This window comes from Gopherus evgoodei, chromosome 8 (genome assembly GCF_007399415.2).
Source record: "Gopherus evgoodei ecotype Sinaloan lineage chromosome 8, rGopEvg1_v1.p, whole genome shotgun sequence".
In the NCBI taxonomy this organism is placed as follows: Eukaryota; Metazoa; Chordata; order Testudines; family Testudinidae; genus Gopherus; species Gopherus evgoodei.
Genome location: NC_044329.1, coordinates 22,104,285 through 22,122,954, shown reverse-complemented (window position 1 = coordinate 22,122,954; position 18,670 = coordinate 22,104,285). Strand labels below are relative to the sequence as shown.

The window sequence follows — 18,670 nt, the reverse complement described above, 5'->3', positions numbered from 1 at the left end:
AGTAGTGGGGGAGTGGAGGCGACTCAGCTGAGCTGTTGTGGGAAGCCCAAGCCTGGAGTAGCAGAGGTCAGTGAGGTGGGACGGCACTGCTGTGCCCATACCATGCCTGGCTCTGGCCAGTGCTATCAGCCCCTTGCTTTCTTGAATGCTAAAACTCCCCACTAGAAGACAGATGCACTGGCCTCCCTGCTGGCTGTGCAGTCAGTCCGACCTCGGGGGTAGGGTGGGGGGGGAGGGTGTTTCCATCCTCCTGTGCAGAAGGGAGATATTTGACCAGTCCTGCCATTGTGGTGTACCTCCTCTTCCGCTTTGTTTCTTCAGTATAGAGCACTTTAGAGCACTGCTATTTCCTCGGGGGGAATTCCCACATTGCCGTGCCATAAAGGCATTGTTTGGTAGCAATTAGCAGCTGCTGGCCCTCCTCTGTCCCACATGCTGGCACAGGAGCAAGGTGCTGCTGCTAAGTGGACTCCCATCCAACCTGCAAAAAGCAGGGCACAGCAGAGCTTTTGCAGCAATTTCCGAACCAGTGGAGCCCCGGGGTGATTTGTTTCACATGGAAAGGCCAGTGGCTGGACTCGTGGCATTGATCCAGACACATGGGCTGGTGAAACAACTACGTGATAAGGCCCAGCCACTGACAAGGACAGGTCCAGGCCACTGACAAGGAGTCTCAGTGGGTTAATGCACTGGCCTTTTGTCTTGGTTCTAATCCTGCCCAGAGGTCACAAGCAGGATACAGAGGCCCTCACCTGCTCCCACACAGGACAGGTGAGCATGGTGCCCCCTCTCAAGCCTGATTGGCAAGGGAAGAGCTGTAATGAAAGTTGATAAGAAAGCATCTCCGGAACCCCCTGCATCTTCTCTGCGCTTGGACCCCCATCCCCAAGCCTGCAGCACCAGAATCACCGAACTGCCGAGGCCCTGACGTCCTGTCCCTTCCTTCCTCTGGCTGAACATTACAAGCATTTCCTTCCGATCCCAGGTGAAGGCCAGGAGGGGGAGAGTGAGCGGGGGGGGGGGGGGGGAAATGATGACCATTGTTTGTAGCTAAAATAAAATACACACTTCCTGTTACTGTAGGCAGGGCCCCACACAATGCAGCTGCCAGTGGAGGGCTGTTTAGGGCAGCAAACAAACCAGCAACAAACAGAAACATTTATAGTTCTTCTGACCCTTGGAAAGCCATAAATAGGCAGGGAGCTCAGGGACAGCCCTGAAAGGGGGGTGAAGATTGGGGAAGACCAGGGGAAAGGAAATTAGCTTGCTATATTTACAAAGGTGAAAACTCACCCCATTGGAATTTCTCAGCTGCCTGTATATGTAATGCACAGAGAGCAGCTCTGATAATGCAAGATTTATTGGCTTATCATTTATTCAGTGAAATGTGGCCAACTTCATCAGATAAATTATTCACAACGAATAATCCCACTGGCTCTGCACCACGGTTAGTCCTGAACAGACAGCCTGAGGGCCCACAGGGGATTCCTCACATTAGAAGCAGGTTCTCCTAACTCCTAGAACCCCACCTGTCATGCCGTGCCCGGGTTTGGCTGTGCAGGCCACTTCAACTGTAGCTCACATCAAGGCCGGGAGCCTGGTTTACTCCAGCCATGAAGGTAGGTCAGGACATCAGGGTTCTTCCCTACTGCTTTGGGACGTGCTCTTAGATATTCAGTGTGCCCCTGGAGCCTGGACAGCTCCTCAGAGAAGAGTTATGTCTGTGACCAGGCAGGCCCCTGCAACATGCTCTCAGCAGCACTTACCCAGTTCTGCTGCCTGTCTCCCTCCCAACTTGTCCACAAGCCAGCATTCAAGGTCTTGTTTTTTCACTGTAAAATGCTGCGGTTGCTGGAGCAATTTGGTCAGGGCTCCTGCTCGTTCCCCACGCCTCTTCCATTCACCAGGTGCTTTCTTTTTAGTGGGGAAGGAGGTGGAGGGGGTGGAAAGCACAGGCCCCAACAGGCAAGGAAGTTCCCTGGCGTGTGGAAGCTCGGCTCTCCCACCATTGTTCCTTTGTATTGGCTGTATTATTTTGTACTTCCAGAAGAATTGCTATGAAGCTGAGAACCTGCAAAGTTTGCTCCCCCTTAGGCCTCTCCCACTGCCTCAAGGGAGGTCCATTGGCACATGCTGTAGTGGGGGATGGGTGTCCTAGGAGCAGCAAGAAACACGGTAGCAAAGACGCTGAGAAACACAATGGGGAGAAGGAAGGACTTAGTGTGTGGTGGAATGGCAGGGCTCCCTGTGGCGCCTGTTCCCCATGAGCTAGCGCTCAGGCCCTTGGCCTCCACCCCTGATGTGGCTGCATTTCAGTGGTGATGCGTGCATGCAGGGTGATGAAGCACCCTGGGATGGACTCTTCTCTGGAGTGCATTGGTCACCGACAAGCCCACTTAGGTCTTACAGAATGTTTCCAGAACTGAATGTCTTGGGGATTCATGCAAGCCTAGTACCCATACTCTGACCCACCCACATTGTCTGGCTAGAGAACACCCCAAGCCTCCCCACCGCCATTATTCGAGTGCTGAATACTCTGACTGGGTTACTAGAGGCAGTTTGCCCTAGAAAAGCCTCTGCTAGGCTGAGGTACTCTGTGTGTAGCCCCTGACCCAGACACAGTTGTTGCATTCTAGTGCCCAATTGCTGAGCTGGAGCCAATGCTCAGCTCTCCTTAAAAACCTGTCTCCCCACCCATGTGTGGATTGCAAGCCGCCTGACCTCAGATTGTCCCAAAAGAGAATTTACCCATCCCACCCATGCAGCAATCCTCCCTGCAGCCTCCCCAAAGAGTGGGGACTCTAGGATCATAGACTTGGCTTTGCCTTTCAGAACAGGTTAAAAATATTCACCATAAGCCAACATCCTGTGAATCAAAAGAGGGATGAGTGTCCCCTGTCCCATTGTGGTGATTAATAGATTTACCTGATAACCATAGAAAAACCAGCCTTGAAGGATTGACACAAGATCCACTCAAAGGTAGGGGAAAGGGGGGCAGTGTGGTCTCAGTTCACAACATAATTACTAGGTGGCTTCTCTTTTTATACAGGATGAAGGAGCCTGCAGGTTTCAGAAAAGGTCCACTGGCTTCCTTGTCCTATCCCAGGGCAGGGGAAGATGACATGGAAGAGCCAGAGATTAGATAGTGAGAAGGCTGCACACACCAGCATTGACTTGTTGCTCCTTCTTCACCCTTGCCTCCAGCACGGATCGTGACCCACTGCTGAGAGCAGCTGGCAGCAATGGAGTCCCCTCTGGGCCAGGTTGAAGTGCTAGTGGAGATGGACCCAGACCATTTTCAGTAGTGTTACAGCTGCCAGCATTGCTGGTTCCACTGTGTTCAAGAGGGTTTGGCTCCTGACCACAAGGCACCCATGCTGTTTTCAGCACTAGTTGAGGGGACGAGTCCCCCTGTTGATAAATGATTGCCTGGAATGGACCATTTTTCCTGGCATAAATAGGGCTTTTGCTAGGGAACTTGTAACACCTTATTAGTGGCAGTTCTCTCAATTACACAGGAAGATGCAGAGACCCTGGCCCTGATTCTCAGTTATGAACTTGTAACAGGAGCAAGGAGTGGGGGGCAGGGCAGTGCAAGGCAAAAGTGCAGGTGGGCCCTGGGAAGCCCCCCCCCGATAGCTGTCATTCAGTGTGTCCTATATGGCCTACACCCTTCCTCCCCCTGCCTCATTTTCTACACCAAGGAACAGCTCTACTATCAGCTCAGCCCCTCCACCAGCCAGCCAGAGGCCCACAGCACAAATGGTATTCTCAGGGAGTTCATTCTACCCCCTTTAAGAAGCCAGAGCAGCAAAAAGGGGCCTCAGTGTAACAGGACGGGGCCTGCTACCTCCTGTTCATAAAACCAAGTGCATGTGTCAACGGTCCAAGACACAAGGAAGAGGCTGGAGGGAGAAGGAATCCACAATTCTCCATTACAGTAAGGGAGTCCAGTTCTGTTCAAGCTTATGAGGCACTTTGCTTTTAAGGTTGCCAACTGGCCCTTAGGAAGCAAAATACACACTTCTCTACCATGTTCTCTAGCTTGGCAGGGGTCAGACCTCAAGTGGAGAGAGCTGGAGTTACAAACCCTAACTGATTTAGCACAAAATACCCTCCCCCTTTTGGGCTCTCCAACAGCCAGAACATACTGGATTTAGGGTAAATCTACACAGCAATTGGGAGATGGGATTTCAGCATGTGTAGACATACCCGAGTTAGTTTAGATCTAGCTACCTCTAACAATAGCAGTAAAGCCACAGCAGCACAGGCTAGCTACCTGAGTACATAAACCAGGGTTCCCGGCGGGCTCGTACTCAAACAGAGCCTGAGTTGACATCCACATTGCTGCGGCATCACTGCTGTTTGAGTTAGCGGAGGTATGTCTACACGTGCTGCAGTCACATCTCTGACTGCAGTGTAGACGTACCTTAGAGACTGGGGTAGCTCCACTGGAGTCACTACTGATTTACCCCAGCATGCATGAAAGGACAATCAGGCCCTGACAGGTGTCTGCTGACCAAAGGTTTTACCAGCTGGCTCTTTAGCTCACACACACACACACACACAGTGGGGTTCACTACCTGGTGTTTAAATACTGTTTGTGTATACAAATAGTGAGGGAATAATTTAAAAAACAAACAAAAAAAACACCAAACAACCAACAAAAACCCATTATGCTTCTTTCCTGTTCCCCATGGGTTAGAGTGACATTGGGAAAGCCCTGCAGGATGCGGGAGTGTCATGACACCACTGCTGGGCAGTTTGGAAGCATTTGCACCCCTCTGCTCCCCACTTTGCAAATTTTTGCTTTTGAGTGGTGCCAGATTATTGCAAACAGCATAAAGGTGCTTGTGTTATCCTTTAGCTAATCACTTATGTATCTTCATCATTAAATGGATGGAAGCAGCCAGTGCATGGACCTCAAATCCACATCTAGTGACAGTAGGGGGAAAAAACCACACACACCACTCCATTTGACTTTAGAGTAACTCTACTTACTTAGACCAGGGCTGGACGAGGGCCAGCCAATTCTCCCCCAGACTGAATTCTGTCAACTCTTTGCACCTCCAGAGGTAAATCTTCAGCTCTATGGCGGAGTTTCTGTTTTACTATCCCTTGCCCCACACACAAGCCCCTTCAGTTCAGTAGTCAGACTGATCTCTCATTTGTGGCACGGCAGCTCCAATTAAGTCTGGAGTCATGCCAGGGATGCACTTGGCTGAAGGAGTGGCATGTTGACTAGCTTTCAATATTCTGGCTACTAGGATCATTTTCAAACAAATGAAACTCCAGGCCTAGAACATCTGGGGGGAGAAAAGTGCTGCTCTTCACAACAGCATAACCAAACAATGGCTCAAACCCAAGAGATTCAGAACTATACCCTGGCATTTCTAGTGCCTTTCTCTGAACTTGCTGGAAAAGGAATGTCTTCCACTAGGTCACGTGCTTGTGGTTGTCTGCTTCTTACAGAGTCAATAGAAATGGGGATGAGGGGATAGGTTATGGTCACGGCTGACCTGCGTTTGTTGAGTATACAGTCTGCACATGCAACTAGTTTGCAGTTCCACATTCTATCTTGGGAGTTGCACAGTTTGTGCATGAGTTACGTGGCTTAAAGAAATGCAAAGAGCTGGTATCATAGAATATGAGGGTTGGAAGGGACCTCAGGAGGTCCTCTAGTCCAACCCCCTGCTCAAAACAGGACCAATCTCCTGTCACCTGTAGGGTTCAGAATTAACATTCTATCAAGGTGAGATGGGACATTCTGTGCTGCTCCAGACAGATGTTCTGAGCTAAGAAACCCCACTGGGAAGTTTCTTCACAAGCACAAGGCCTACATTTTAAAAAAAGGAAAGCTAACATTTTGCAGAATCAGAATCCACCAAGGAGGCTGGATAAATACACAAACGGGAGCGGCCAGGAGTAGGACACCTCAACTAGTCCAAAAAGCACTTGTAGCTTTTACCCATACAAAGCTTCGGCCCTAGAAAAGCCAGACTGAAGGCTCCAGCATCTTACTTGGATGGGAAACATACCTTTCCTCAGGCGAGTAGCCACACGGCAGTACTCCCTTCCAATCCTAATAATCCATGATTCTAGACAAGTCAATGGAACAGATCACATGCCTAGAGACTAACTGCATAAGCAAGGGTCTGCTCTTGCAGACCTTGACTGCAGCTTGGTTACAGAGTCAATTACTATCATCTTTAGAAGTTAATTTGGAGCAAGACTAAATCTGAGACATTTTAGTGACTCGAGTCATTTTTCAACAAATGAAACTCCAGACTAGCAATTAGAGCAGGGGACTGGGAATCAAAATTGCTAGATTCTACACGGACTTCTGCCATTGGCTCAGTGTGTGATCTTGGGTAAGTCACACCCCCCGCCCCCCCAGTCTGTGCCTCAGTTTCCCCATTACTAAAAAGGATAATACTTTATGTCTCAAGGATGTTGTGAAGCTTAATACTCTTAAAATGCTTGGAGGTGTGTAGATGAAAGATCCAGAAGAAGCAGGGGCAGCTCCAGGCACCAGCGCACCAAGCACATGCCTGGGGCGGCAAGCCATGGTGGGGGGCACCTGCTGGTTGCTGGAAGGGCGGCAGGCAGGCTGCCTTTGGGGGCATGCCTGCGGGAGGTATGCCGGTCCTGCGGCTTCGGCTGCAATTCGGCGGCTGGTACGCCGAAGACACGGGACTGGCAGACCTCCAGCAGGCATGCCAAAGGCTGCCTTACTGCCATGCCCGGGGCAGCAAAATACCTAGAGCTGCTCTGAGGAGAAGGGCTAATTATGTATTTTCTAGGGTTCTCAAATTTGGTTGTTTTCACTGGCGTGAGCATCACACATGCTGACAGTAGGAATGTGTGTGCATACGCACACATAGTTTCTTTAAAGTAAGATTTAATGGATGTTAACAAGAATAGCTAATAAAAGTGTACAGTGTGCAGTGGTAGGTGGTGTGTTCATGTTGGTTCCAGAATATTAAAGGGACAAGGTGGGTGAGGTAATATCTTTTACTGGACCTACTTCTGTTGGTGAGAGAGACGAGCTTTCTAGTTTATACAAAGCTTTCTTCTTCAGGTCTGGAAAAGGTACTTGGAGTGTCACAGCTAAAAACAAGGTGGAACAGATTGTTTAGCACAAGTAGTTAACACATGTCAAGGGACCATTTAAAGTGAAGTGGCCTTTTGACACCCCTCCAGTCACAGGGGGGAAAAAGAAGGGGGAAGCCGCTGGGGGTCATTGTTGGTTGGTTAAAGATTGTTGTAACAAGCCATAAATCCAATGTCTCTATTCAGTCTCAGATTTTTAGTGTCCAGCTAAATCATGAATTCAAACTCATCTGTTGAAGATGTTGTGCAGGTTTATTTTGAGGAGGACAGACAGAAAAAGTGATTGCTTTGTGAAAAGTGTTCAACCACAGGTGGAGTGTTTTTCTCTTGTCATTTTCCTGGGTGAGCTCATTCAAGAGTCTAGCGTAGGGGCTGGCAACCTTTCAGAAGTGGTGTGCAAAGTCTTCATTTAGTCACTCGGATTTAATGTTTCATGTGCCAGCAGAGATGAAAGTAAGCCGGACCACACCAGCTTCCTTGGCGGGGATCGAAAGGGCTCTGGGCTGCCTTTGGCTGCGGGCAGCCTAGAGCCCTTTAAATCCCAGCCCCAGCCTGGCAAAGCTCAGGGTTCTCCACAGCGGCCAGAGCCCTGGGCCCTTTAATTTGCCCCTGAGCCCGAGGGGGGCTCCTAGCCACCTCTGCAGCTGAGAGCCCCTGGTTGATTTAAAGGCCCTGGGGCTCCCAGCCACAGCTGGTGCCCCAGGGCCTTTAAATCTTGAGAGGCACCGCCTCTTCCGGTTGAGGCCACACACCCCCTCAGGACTCCAGTAGTACCGGTAAGTCCTGTAAGTTACTTTCACCCCTGCATGCCAGTAATACCTTTAAACATTTTTAGAAGCTTTTCTACAAGTCTATAATATATAACTAAATTATTGTTGTATGTAAAGTAATTAAGGTTTTAAAAATGTTTAAGAATCTTCATTTAAAATCAAATTAAAATGCAGAGCCCCTTGGACCAGTGGCCAAGACCTGGGCGTGAGTGCCACTGGAAAAAATCATGGCATGCATGCCATAGGTTGCCTGATCAGTGATTGTCTGATTTTCTCCAGATTAAAGGAGTGAAGTAGCCTGTTAAACACCTTTAACACAATCCCTTGAAATAGATGTTAACTACTCATGCTAAACTCTTTTCCACCCTGTATTTAGCCCACCTCATATCTGTCTACACTATGGACCTTACAGCAGCACTGCTGTACTGATGCAGCTGCACCGGTGTAAGATCTCCTGTGTAGCCGCTCTATGCCAGTGGGAGAGAGCTCTCCTGCTGACCTAATTAAACCAGCCCCAATGAGCAGCGGCAGCTATGTCAGCGGGAAAGCGTCTCCCATTGACATAGCGCTGTCCACACTAGCACTTTTGTTGGTGTAACTTATGTCGTTCAGAGGGGTGTTCTTCACACACAAATTATACTGACAAAAATGCTAGTGTAGACATAGTCTCACCCACCTTGTCTCTCTAATACAAGAATACAGCTGCCTTCACATTGATTCGAAGAAGTGGAAAAGCCCCATTAGGTTACTTAATCCATCCTCTGCCATCGATATATTCTCCAGTGTGTAATAGAGAATAGCTGTATAAATTCAAAACATGAGCTATTCAGATAATTATTAACAGATCATTTAAACTCACACAAAAACATCCCCTGTAATTGAATTGGATACAAAAAATAAATTAAACACACACAGCTAGATACACACGGGTTTGATGGTTGCTTTAGTGCTAGACTTTGTATTATAGACCTTGAAGTCTGAGGATGGGGAGGTGTCAGAGAAAGGAGAATATTAGCAGACTCTCTGAAAGGTTTTTGTGGTTTGTTACAGTTAACCAAGGAGAAAAAGCAAACTGAACTCTCCTGAAATGGAGAAGTTGCAGCTGTCAGTCCTCTGGTCAGAAGGGAGCTATTGCTTTGGATTTTCTTTGGCTTAGTAAAACAAAACAAAGAAAATAAAGGCACCATGACTACTGCGTATATTCACAGTGATGCCATGCCTGACTGCCCCCTGCGGAATGTAGAATAGGTCTGATCTCCTGCTGTGGGAGACCCCTGCAGCTCAAAGCCATAGTGTGGCAAGTGACTCCATCAGTGTTGAACTGTCCAACTTTTGATCAGTTCCTATACCAGCCTTTGCCCCCCTTACCCCATCTGTGCCACACACACACCCCACAGAGAACCTGCATATGACCCCATTGTTTGGAACCATGTTTGTAACCAGGTTGGGAATCTGTAGTGCAGACTGGATGGTAACCATGGCCCATAGCTTTATAGGTACTTGAGACAGATTTTGCCCAGGTAAGGATTACGGGTTCGGATCACTTGATTAGAAACTCAATCACAATCTCATTGTCAAGGAGCAACGCCCCCCACTTTGTGATTTACCGTGACTCTTAGCCAGCCAATAAAATAGAAGGTTTATTAGATGACAGGAACAGTCCAAAACAGAGCCTGTAGGTACAGACAACAGGACCCTCTCAGTCAGATCCATCTTGGGGGGCAGGGAGCTTAGACCCCAGCTCTGGGTCACTCCCTCCATTTCCCTAGCCACCTCCAAACTGAAACTCTCCAGCCCCTCCTCTTGCCTTTGTCTCTTTCCCAGGCCAGGAGGTTACCTGATCTCTGTTCTCCAACACCTTTAGCTGACACCTTTGCAGAGGAGCGGCCCAGGCCATCAGTTACCAGGAGACAGGGCATCGGCCATTCTCTGTGCAGACAGCAAACTGGCCCTCTAGGGCTCTGTAACAACCACACACCCTTATCCCACCACCTAGATAAGGTAAGAACTGCCTAGGGGAAACTGAGGCACCCACACAGTATTAAAAAAACATTAAGAACATTCCCACTTTGTCACACTCATGTACAGTGTAAATCTGGAGTAGTTCCATTGAAGTCAGTGGAGTCACAACAGTGTAAATCTGGGGCAAGAGATCAGAATCTGGGTGTAGATTTACAACCACTCGCTTGAGAGCACTTCATGATGTCTTAAACAATGAATGGAGAGAGAGGGCTGAAATGCCCTTTTAAAGGAATAGCCAGCCAGGGTGCAGACCTGCCGAGTAATATATAAAAACAAACTTAAGACCAAAGGAGCGAGTGTTCAGATTACTCAGACCCTAGAGTAAATGCTCTTTTTCAAGCCAAATTCTGGCATCGGTCTCTTCAAAACAAACCCTATGGAGTGCAGAAAGCAGCGTTTGCCTAGCCTCAGTGCATGGCCCTCCTCTTAGTCAGGAGACAAGGAGATAAGGGCCCAGGAGACCAGAGACTGGAGCAGGGAGCTGCTCAGTGGCACAGTTTTGGAGGGCAAGCCAATGCAGAGAGCCAGACTCCCTGTCAGGAGGGAAATTCCCCCCCCCCAGTCCCTTTCAAGCCCCCAATTAAAGCTGCCCCAAGAGACATGCATTTCCTGCACTGGGGTTTTCTTTCCTGAATTGGTGTTGATTTTGGGAAATGAAAGGATACAAATAGCTCATGAATAAAACCCACAGACGAGGAGGCTTCAAAGAGCCTCCGGGAAGCTGCAGCTGACCAGACAAGGACAGAGGTTTCCATCGCCTCCTCTGGGAGGCAGAGGACTAACATGCACACAGGAAGGGCCCTGTAATAGGGTAACAGCTATTTTTGCTTTCAAAGCACTCAGTGACCAGCTCCCTTGTGAGCAGTCAACCCCCAGCCCAGGAAAGATGGGTCAGTATCCTTAACCCCATTTTGAAGATGGAGAAACTGAGGCAGACAGCTGTGAGTGATACTTATACAAAAGGTTGGGTGGGGATTGCCATCTAACCAGCAATGCCCTCAAAGAGGTGACCTTAACAGAAACACTCTGGGCTCATCAGAAGATTTCACAATGGAGTTAAAACAAGGAGATATCCACTGGGCAGCTGGGTTACAGGAGCCATTGATAGGCTGCTGAGGATGAAAAGCCATCTCTATGGGCACTACAGGAATCTGGAGGCAACATCAGGAAATCCTCCCAGGCTGAAGCTTCCTCACTGCCAGAGCCATTAGCTCACGATGCTGGGAGAGGATCCAAAATACTGGGTTTGTCTTTACTTACCCACCTCTCTCTCAGAAACTCTTTGGCTCCACTGTGCCTCCCCCCGCCCCCAATCAACCTCAAGCTCCAGGACAGCTAAGATCACTGCTAATTGTGTTCACTGCGGTGAAAATTCTGCACACTCAGCACTCCAAGGCTTAGTTACTCCAGCCAACATTACAGCTGGCCCCCCTGGCATCACTTACTGCTGAACACTGCAGAGACAAGGGCACAGCCCCGATGGTTACCAAGGCACAAAGTAGATCTATAAAGTAGATCTCTCTATAAAGTAGATCTATAAAGTAGATCTCTCTATAAAGTAGATCTATAGAGATCCTGTAGGGCCTGAGTATCCTCTGGAAGGGACTGGGGACCCTCCGCGCCTATTAAGTCAATGGAATCTGAAACCACTCACAACCCTGCAGGATTTGGCTCATATAGATGTCACACAATGTCCCAAAATGTTTAGGGCTAAATAATCCACCTTTAGCAGAGAACAGCTGAGGAAGGGGGAAAATAAGACACAAAGAAAAAATATGTTTAGATTTGGTAGAGTCAGCAAGGGGACATAGGCTGGATCTCATTGTGGCTGGACTAGTCTCCCCATGAGGTCAGCAAACCCACAGAGTTTAAAAAACCTGCACCCTGGACAGTTTTGATATAGAACTTGAGAATGCTGTGTGTGACTTGTCTGAGCACCACAGGAGAGCAGCACAGAGTGTCAGTGGCTCAGTGACCCTCAATAGCCCAGAGTGGGAGCACCTTTTCTGAATTCTTTGCCAACCTCTGATTTTTCCCTGAAACAGGGAGTTCCGGGTATACACTGAATCAGTTTAAAATAAATAAATAAAAAACCAAGATGAAAAAGCTCTCCGAAGCCCCACTTTCTGTGCCTGGCAAAGGCTGGCACGTGCAGCAGGCATGCACTGCCACGGCACCCAACTAAACCATGTTAGCAAGTGACCAGGAGCCCAAGTGCTGCTCTTAGTTTGCACAACCTGGATCTAATTGCAGCACAGCCACCATAGCACCCTGCACCTTGATCCAAGCAGCTACTGAAGAGCAGGATGCCATGGCGAATGTGTGCGGATAGCACTTTGCCCACTATCAACGCACAGCATTGGTGTTTTGCAGGGAGAGTTGACATATTAGAGCAGGGGTAGGAAATCTATGGCACCCACACTGCCCGGGTCCTGGCCACTGGCCCGGGGGGGCTCTGCAGTTTAAAAACCTTAAGAAGATTAATTTAAAATTAAAAACCTTATTTATTTTATATACAACAGTTTAGTTATATATTATAGACTAATAGAAAGACCTTCTAAAAACATTAAAATGTATTACTGGCATGTGAAACCTTAAACTAGAGTGAATAAATGAAGACTCAGCACAGCACTTCTGAAAGGTTGCCGACCCCTGTATTAGAGGGCCACAGAGAAAGCAAAGCTGCATGCCGGGACAGCAGTGTGGTAGAAGGAGACTCTCCCATGAATGACTGTGCACACTGAAGGGATACCATGGCCTGTGATTTGTGCTCCCAGTAGGTTCCTTCCAGCACAGCTGAGAGCAGGATAAGGGTATTTTCTCAGCTGAGACCAGCCCTTCCCTTTCCGTCCATTGTGGAATGCCATCAGGAGAATCAGGTGCAGCATCAAGGTCGTGGATTTCCTATCAGCTTAACCCTTCCTGTGCTGGAGAGGACAAGCCAGCTTATAACATTAACCAGGGGGAAAAAAACCAAACAAAAACCGACACCTTACAGCCTTGGACATGTGTGGAGATTTCTGATTGGCTGTTAGTGAGGTCGGGCAGGTTTACAGAAATTCTCAGATCCATTGTCTAAGTCTGCATTTAATTTCAGGACACAGTAGCCTGCTCAGGGGAAAAGAATTGGGGCTGATGGGATGTGTGTGTGGTAGCTTCTATTCCTGACCACAGCAAGTCCTAGGCAGGTTTCTACCCCATGCTGTGTTTTCCCCATCTGTAAAATGATACTAGGCCTGTACAAAGTACCAGCAATGAAATTCAACCCCCTTGAAATGAGATGTTGTCACATTTTGGTTTATTTCATTCAGTTTTACCAAAAACTTGCAAAGTTCCAGGATTTTAAAAGTTCAAAAATCCAGAACCACCCCCAACCACAGACACTAGTTGAACCTTCCTTTCTAATGACTTACCAGGATGTTTCCCTGCTTCACTGACTCTTGATTAGCAAAAGATATTTGGTATCACCCAGCAGTCGGGTTCACTGCGGTTCTGCTTTCAGGACCGAGTGTGTGAAAACAATGCTGTTGGAGGAAGACGACCATGGCATTTGTAAGATTTCTAATTACAAAATTCATTACAGCAAAGTTTAATTTTCACATCAGACTATATGAAACATCAATGGTCTCACTTGTTTCCAGCAGAAGCCTTTTTTTTTTTAGACTAATGTAATGAAAAGCAAAAATGTTGGGACCACTCTGACTCAGAACTAAACTGCAAAACAGGGGAGTGGGAGGGTTGGGATGGTGAACTTTCTTAAATACACTTATTTTCACACAGTCCTGGGCCATCCTTTCCTAGTGCCTAGAGGGAAGGCTGAGGTTTAAATGAAAAACACTTTGAGCTCCTTGGCTACAGAAGGGCAAAAGGATTAGAGTACTAAAGTCAATGCAGTCACCTTGGCCTCACGTGGTTATCCACCAGCCCCAGGTGGTGTGGATGAGCTCTGCTCAGACTTTCTGCAAGCATGAGGGGGTAGTGCATGGAGCGGTCTGTTCATGCCGTATTCCAGCATGGCTAGGCTTGCGTCATCTACTGCATCTGAACAACAGAGAGTCAGAGGGCCTTGACGCTAACAGCGTGCTCACTCTGGAGAGTATCATTTCCAGGTTACAGTGAGCTCTGGAAACTGGGCACGGTTTCCACACCACACTGTATGCAGGACAGCCCTCTGAGTGACAAGTTGCCTGCCCTGCAATAGCCTGTGGAGTGTGGAACAAAAACAGATATCCATTGCCAGCGAAGTAGTAAAGTGCACAGGTCTGCTCGTGGCTTTTCCCCATCCCAAGTAGTCACTCTATTGATGTGAGGAGGCTGGCAGCACAGGATGGTATCACTCCAGATACCCAGACTGAGGTGCTGGGGAGGGAACCCAGCCATGGGAGTCACAGCTGTTCCTTTTTACCCAGGATGGTCCTTTCTGAAGCTTATTTGAATTTAGCGCTCCAGCAAAAGGCTCCCCGCTCACGTCAGAAAACTGTCCTAACTAGAGCTAAGCCTAAACCGGAACTCCAGACCTAAACACCTCCACACCAGGGGCTCTGTCACATTTCTAGTTACAACCTCCTCTGATCCAGCAGATGCAAAGTAAGGAGCAGATTGTGACTCAGGGATCTGGAGCCAGAGGAGCTTGAACTCAGCACTGAACAGAAGCTAAGTGGCTGGCTGCCGCTGGCCACTGCTGGGGTGGTATGATCCAGGCTTCAGGAGTGTGAGGAAACCTGGTGGGGCACTGGAAGGTGGAGTCCCTCCATGGAGGTGCAGGTCTACCAGTAAGCAGGGGCAGCCTCATGGGTGGGCAATGCAGGCAACAGCTCAGAGCACTGTGGCCAGGGGCACCATGGTCAAGAGCAGTGTTGCTCAATCTGAGGATCCCAACCCAACCCAAAAGGGGGGAGTCACAAGCTATTGCAGGAGGGCGGTCGGGAGAACGGCAGCTGAAGGCAGATCTGCCGCCAGCAGCAGCGCAGAAGTAAGGGTGCCATGATATTACAAAGACAGGGCACCAAAATACAAGCTCGCCCAGGGCACCGTTTCCCCTAAAGCCAGGCCTGGCAGGAAGTCTTGTTTACAGAATGAGCTACTGAAGTTATTGGAGATCCTGATGTCGGGGTGACTGGGGGCTCCTTGTTGCCTGCAGTTCCATTCACAGTGCCTGCCCTATTACTGTCATCTTCACCTGGAATTGCTGCACTCCAGGCTGATGTTCTACGGATAGAGTGGTGGGGGAAAGCAGCATATGCAGCAGTGGAAACCCACCCAAAAGGGCTTCCATTGCTCTTCTTTGGTTTGCACTGAGCTATAAAAAGCTGCTGCCTTTTAGTAAGAATTGCAGCAGCTTAGTTTCCAGAGAAAGGAATGGCTGCAATGTGAGGGAGAGCTCTCCACTTGCCTTGGAAACCAACAGCTGGGCTGATACGATATTTCTCACCCCCTCACCCTCTCCGCATGCCCTTCTGCTGGACTGCATTTTAGTAGAGGCTGGGATTCTTGCAGCAGAATTTTAGGCAGCAGATCAAGTATGATCCAGGGTCCCTCCCACCAAGCCCAGTGCTTCCTCGTTCCTGTGGTGAGATGAAGTCAACTTTAGCCCTGGTATATCTCCATTGCTGTGAGTGGATTTACACCTGGAGGAATTTGGCCTGAGAGCTGGAATTTTAGAGAAGCCAAAGAGTCAGGAAAAAGCAAGTAATGGCAAGAAGCAATGGGTCCATGAGGGCTGTAGCCATAGCTATCTAACACAATGCTCAGATTAGTGGCTTGAGCGGGCCTGTCTCTTGTTAAACTAAATGGCCCCCTCCCCACACCACTCATGGCTTGTTGCTAAAGGCTCAAAAATCGGAACTTGTCAATAAAGGAGATCAGTGCAAACACAGGCATGCACATGCAGAGCATTATTACACAAATCACAAGAGTTTTCAAGTCCCACTGCTCAGGAGCTTACAGGAGGGAGCGGGAAAGCTGGATCTTTCCCTGGGGACAAGAGTTTTTGCACACTCTCACTTGCAAAGCATTAATCTCACCTGAAGAATGAAATGCAGTAGGGCTAAGGGCCAGAGAAACACTACACAGGGATAAGGGGCAGAGCATGCGTGGTATGGAAGTAACACTGGATGTGGCTAGAGGGCAAAACATAGGCAATGCAGAGGGGACATGACTTTTCTATCCCGTGTGAAGGACCCAGCCCTGCAGTTAGGAAAGGGGAGCCCCAGGACACATCTGAAGTTTCTCTCCAGGCACTGATGCTCCTTCCAGAAACCACACAAAGCAAAGAGGGCTCCCAGAGACTGCAGATGATAAACAGAAGGGCAGCAGGACGTTTAGATTAGCACAGAGCAGCTCGGGTGCCAATGGCAATTTATTGTAAACACGAAAGGAGAGAGTGTTATTGCTGCTGAAGTTACCATAGAAGGCACCTAGGAGAGAAAAGCAGAGCTCAGCACAGGCAGACCTCAGCCCTTACTTGAAGAGTCACAGCTGGTCTACACTGAAGAGTTATATCGGCACAGCTATGTCTCTCCGTTAAATAGCCCTTAGCACAAGCCTCATGATGAGTCCAAGTCAGCTGGCACAGGCCAGCCATGGGTGTCTAATTGCAATGTAGACAGACCCTCAGAGCACCCAACTGGAAATCCATCTTAGTAGGGAGCCCCCAGGATGCTGGCATTTCAGAAATAATCAGCCATATTTTTAAGAGGCCACTGATTACGAGTGCCGATTCTGAGATGCCTGAGAATCAGGCATCTCAGGTGTCTCAAGTTGCACACCCAGGATCAGCAGCCTCCTTTGGAGGCTTTGTGCATCAGCCCTTTAATTTGTTAATCTGCTGGTCACAGGAGTGCAAATATTAACACCCAGCACAGGGGATACAGTGGACTCCACTGAAATCTGAAATGAAGATAGGGGAAATTTAACTTTTTTTTATTCTAGCTATGGCTTCACAAACCCAAAGAAAATGGCCACATACAAGAGGTTACAAGCACAGTGTCAGCTGCATACACCTCAACCCCTTCCTTTCCTGTGAGGTTAGGATTAGCCCCAATGCACAGGTGGGGAAACTGAGGCACAAGTAGCAACATGACTCTTCCCCCAATTTCCGGAGGAAGTTAGGATACAGAAAGCTCTGCCACTGATTCCCAGTTCCCTTATCTGACTCCCTAGACAGACATGTGTCCAACTGGCCAAGGAATGACCCCTGAGCACCAGTCTCAGTACTGTCCTGATCACCACACACCTGGCAAGACTCCCTCATCTGAGAGAGCACCCTTGACCCAGCTGTGAGAAGTGGTCCCAGCCCCTTTGCTGGCTAGGGCTTGTATCTATGCCAGCTGGCTGTGTGGCAGATAGGGTGACCTGTGTTAGTTAATGAAGGAGAGGGCTCTCCGTCTTCCCTTCAAGCCCCATCCTTCACGGTAGATAGGCAGTCAGCTCTGAACACTGAGCTACCTTGCAGTGAAAAAATAATAAATCCCCACACACATTTCCACTGAGGAAACACCACCCATCCTTTTACATAAAGGGAAGGGAAACACTTGACCCTCAGAAGATTTGTCTGCTGCTAATGCAGGGCTGACAAGCCAGCTCAGAGCATTCCCACTTTTCATAGCAGAAGTGACCCCTTTGGGTGGCCCATTCTCCTAGTCTCTCCTTCATTCCATTGGCCGTGTACCAACGCTCTACAAAACACTAACAGTGCTTACATTAGAGTAATCTCTCCTTTCTAGTCCAGGGATGTTCCTCCCAGATCTGAAAGTTGGGATCTTCATTACAAGTTGCTGGGTCTAGCAGGTTTATTTATAACTACAAATCAAAACCATGTAGCTAAGTGAGATTGGCTCCATAGACAGATGCAGGAATGTGTATACATAGAGGTGATATGTACAGCACTTCCAGACAGGAGCAATAACACTCGCATCTGACAGCTACCCACACCCCTGCTCTGTCTTGGGCTAGGAAGCACTTTCCACAGATGGTCTTGGGTGGCACTTCTTTCCTGGGCTGATTTACTCAATGCAGGAACACAATCCTATATTACACTTGAATGTAATTATTTTCCTTATTCATCCCTTAAAAAGTGTTAAAACACTTAAAAAAAAAAAAAAAAACTAGGCTACTTTCCATCATGAATTTCTCCCATGGACCCCAAAGTCCAACTTTTGTTTCTAGTCAAGGTTGCTCTCAGCTTCTCCAGCACTAGAATGATATTGTGATATTTGTATTGCAGACACTAAAAGGGGTTCTTCGTTAAAGGTGCTGGCTCTGTAATTTACAAAACACTTCAAGGAAACATCCCTATTGATCTCAGGTTTTGTTAAAAATACATACAGAGCCTGAGCCAAATCCTGAAGTCCTGCTCAGGCAAGAAATTCCCATTGACTGCAATGAAGGTTTTGTTTGAGTAATGCCCGATTTAAGCCAATGTAAAGAGCCTCACGATTTGGACCCCTTAATTTGGGGCTACATTTAGTCCAACAGCCTCCCTTTAAACAAAACCCAGTAACTTCTGCGTGCCAGAAGGTTGAGCTGGTTTACAATCCACCCTGCAGGGAGAATGTAGGGCCCACGCCTCCAACACAGTCATGTAGCTCTTGACCCATGAGCAGCCCCACTGACCCCAGCGGGATCACCCCAGTCAGCAAACACCCCAGCCGCTGGGCAGCACTTGGCGAGACAGAACAACGCGGAAGGATCCAGCGCTAGGATTAGCGAGGGGGCAGCACAAAGCACACGGCGAAGAGCACAAGGCCATTCCGTGCACAGGTGCC

The 18,670-nt window shown here is 48.5% G+C and overlaps 1 protein-coding gene across 2 annotated transcripts in view; it reads right to left on the bottom strand.

Moving 5' to 3' along the window:
- Positions 1–18,670, bottom strand: part of AFAP1L1 (actin filament associated protein 1 like 1) — a 55,520-nt gene that overhangs the window by 36,060 nt on the left and 790 nt on the right. The window lies entirely within an intron of this gene.